This window comes from Echinops telfairi, unplaced genomic scaffold (assembly GCF_000313985.2).
Source record: "Echinops telfairi isolate 266 unplaced genomic scaffold, ASM31398v2 ScPeMD7_57;HRSCAF=196, whole genome shotgun sequence".
Taxonomy (NCBI): domain Eukaryota; kingdom Metazoa; phylum Chordata; class Mammalia; order Afrosoricida; family Tenrecidae; genus Echinops; species Echinops telfairi.
This window is the reverse complement of record NW_022103955.1, coordinates 1,202,356-1,206,411: the sequence shown is the minus strand read 5'-3', so window position 1 is coordinate 1,206,411 and position 4,056 is coordinate 1,202,356.

The following is a 4,056-nucleotide window of genomic DNA, read 5'->3' as shown; positions in this document are numbered from 1 at the left end:
TACATCCAAGGCCAACTCAAGTAGGTTAAGAAGGCCCAGGTAAATTGAACACACGTGGCCCAGAATCTCAAAGACGCTGATGTTTCTTCCTCACCTCAACACTCTGGCTTAATGGGAAAGAGATCAAGGAGACACTCCTATTATTACTATCTGGTAGAGGGAGGGGGAACATTTAGAAAAGATATGTTCATGTTGTTTTAGCATATTCTGATGTGATCAATAAATGGATTGCTCCTATAACGACAATCTTACTCAAAGGTGGACTTAAAGGACCATGGCAAAAGAAACCCTCCCAATCGGCAGCTGCAAACAATACGCATAGTTGTTTCCCTGTATGGATAACTGGCAGAGATATGGGCATATGCACATTCCTCATCAGTGGCTGATGGCTCGGCTGGTTAATTAGGGACTGGAGAGAAGCCAGACTGATAGGCTTGTATTCTACATGGGGTTTAGTGAAACTAAAGATCTTGAGATAAATGCTAAAATATCTTAGAAACTTCCCATTCTAGTATGAACAATATACACTTATAGCTAAAGTTCAAAGCTTGATCTCTAGACAGCCCCTATCATAATCTGTTATTTAGGAGAAAATTGTGTTGCCTAATTTCTTCTGTAAAAATAACAGATTATTGCCTCTGAAATATTGCCTCACTTTCTTTTAAAGTGATTGTTGACTTGAAACCTCTAAAAAGTTCACAGACATTTGTGAAGGATACAGTAAAGTTCACAGACATTTGTGAAGGATACAGTAAAGTTCATTTTAAGACCTGCTCTGTGATAGCAATGAGGGCAGAATAACACCCCTCAGGGGAAGAACACCTGATAGTACGTGAAGGGATAGAATGGGCAGTGTATAACATTTGCATGAATAATAACAATACATAATACATTAAGGGTTAAGGGGGGGGGGCATGGTAGAGGAGGGAGAGGAAAAAAGGAGCTAATATCAAAGGGCTCAAGAAGAAAGATAGTGTTTAGAAATTGTTGATGCCAATAGTTGTACCTGTCTGCTTGAGATAATGGATGCGTGCTTTTTTATAATATATGCAAGAGCCCCCAATAAAATGATCTAGTTTCAAAATATATAACTAGTTATGGTTTCTATTAGGTACGGACTGGTGCATTTCAAGTTCAATTTGGAGCTTTTCTCATGATAACCAGTTTGTTCTTAGGTATATAAATGTCATGCTTCCGCAAAGGGGGGGGGGGTGTGGCGGGGGACAACCTGCCCTGTGCTTGCTTCCTGATAACTGTTTCTTTAAAGCTTTATGTGTAGTAGAATATGCTTTGAGATGTGTTTCATTATAATCTAATATTAACGTTGGAGTAGCCTTCACCTACCTTAAACATTTTGGTGCCTACCATTATGTACTAAAAAGCAACTAGTGGCTAATCATGAGCACATTAGCTGACACTTCTACTTCAAGGGACTTGAAAGTGAGCTCATCTCCATAAATTAAAAAGTGGGTGAGGAAGTTGTGAAGAAAAGGATGAAACTGTCCCTGAGGAAATGGTGCCTACAAAATAATTAATGTTATGTAATCTTTCAACTTGAGAAGGGGTGGAGTCTAGCCTGTCAATCAGGCCTCTGTGTGGGCATAGCCTTCTGCTGAGGATTCTGGGAACTCCTGTCTTCCTCCCTAGAGGTGGGACACACACTCTCTCCCTGTGTGACATTCCTGCTGACAAGCCATATGGAACTACACTGATGGAGCCAGAGCTCTGGAGCTGAAGGAGCCATGTGGAGACCCATGCCAGCACTGAGATGCTTCCACTACCACTGGATCCATGAGACTTTCTACCCACTGGCCTGTGATCTTCCTGCATTCAGTGTCATTGCATGGGTGCGTGAGTTTAAAGAGGAATTTATGGACAAGTATTGATATATGGGGGGTAATATCAGACTTATGAACTTGATCTGGATTGAGCTGGGATATTTTCTTAATGTACAATTACTCTTTAATATAAAGTTCTCTCTTAAAGTTTAAGAGAGACTTAAGCACAGCGCCATCACATACACTCCTGTCTTTTGGGATCCATCACGGACCCCATTATCAGCTGTGGATTTCTCTTTTGTTCATTAGGAAAGAATCGCAGCCCCTCTCCCCATGTACCGATGCTAGAAAACAAAACAGTCTATGCTACATCTGTGTAAACCATAACACCTATGTAAATGTAAGGAATTAAATGAACATTTCCTCAGAATTTTTTGCAGGAATATTTCACAAAGTAAGACATCTGCAAAGGCAATCTCAATAATTTGAATTAAGTCCATTCTGATTTATAACACTACCTATCCCAGCAGGAGGGTGAATGTGGCATGACCTGTGGAGCAGAAGATCCTCTCGCCTAAAACAAAGGATCTTCCCCCTCAAACTTGAAGTTTAAGACTTAAACACATATAAGTCTCCCTAGATATGTTTCTCTAGTCTTCACGGACTTACACAGAACTCTTGGAGGTAGTCCATAACATCAGACTCTTTTGATCAGTCTCATTTTTCTACAACACAGGTTCCTGTTTTTCCATGATTCACTCTTTCCATCTTCCTTCCTTCCTAGATTTCTTCTCCATTTTCTCTTCCTTTGGCTCTCTTGCGTGTATTGGTGACTCCAAGACTGTTTCTTACCCTACATACTCCACTGGCTCTAGAATTTTTGTAAACATCTCTGTCTTAAATGGTGATAGTGGTATGAAGTGATGATGAAGAAAAAAGAGCCTGTATCAATGATAGAAAGGAATTCTTACAAAAGACATCCACAAAACCCAGAAGGTGGGATGCCCCTTTATTTCACAACCTGGGTTTAGGATACAGCCAAAGGAGTCCATTTTGTTAATATGGATACCTATGAAGATTTTAGTCATTTATTAAGCAAATATTTACCCAAAAAATACCATTTATCATACTTAGTTATATATTCTGAGAGCACTATCCCATGACATAAATAATTTATTTGAAGCATTTTAACTCAGTTCTCCCAATGTACCACTTAAGCCTCTATGACTTAATCCATTATATAAGCAGAAGTGCCAGACCTGCTTGAGGGGAAGATCCTTTGTTTTAGGCGAGAGGATCTTCTGCTCCACAGGTCATGCCACATTCACCCTCCTGCTGGGATAGGTAGTGTTATAAATCAGAATGGACTTAATTTAAAATATTGAGATTGCCTTTGCAGATGTCTTACTTTGTGAAATATCCCTGCAAAAAATTCTGAGGAAATGTTCATTTAATTCCTTACATTTACATAGGCGTTATGGTTTACACAGATGTAGCATAGACTGTTTTGTTTTCTAGCATCGGTACATGGGGAGAGGGGCTGCGATTCTTTCCTGATGAACAAAAGAGAAACCCACAGCTGATAATGGAGTCCGTGATGGATACCAAAAGACACGAGTGTATGTGATAGCGCTGTGCTAAAGATCTGGAATTGACTGGACAGCAGGGGGTTTTAAAAACTACTGAAATGTCTCCTGCTGTGATTCTATTTAGAGAAGTAAGGATTATTTTAGAGATTTATTTTTATTTTATTTTTTTATTTTAGAGATTTAAACCTCTGCGAGCCATGCTACGTTTTACAGATCAGGTTTGTAGCCTCATGGTTGTTAGGTGCCGTCGAGTTTTTCTATAAAGCTCTGAAGAAGAGATCAGTTCAGTGGGTCACGTTATCATTCTCACAAGCATGCCAGCTCGTGTGACATTTAGAAAGTGTGGACGCTCAAATTCCCGCTAAAAAAATTCTCCGGGCAAAACACACACGCCTTGTGGCACATGGAAGACACCACCGCGGAGGCGTGCGGAGCTGCGAGCAGCATTTCGAGAGGGGGACAGTTGAACTTGGTGGTTCCGTGGCTAACATGGTGTCCAAGCACTGTGCACAGCGAAAGCGGGGAAGGAGGAGGTGGAAGAGGAGCGGAAGGTGGAAGAGAAGAAAAGAGGTGGAAGCACAGACGGGCAAGCCAGTGGGCCCGGGCTGGCAGGGGAGAGCAAGCGGCCGCGGAGTTCGGTCCTCCGGGCGGCAGGGGGCGCCCGCGCGCCCCGCCCCGCCGCGCGCCGC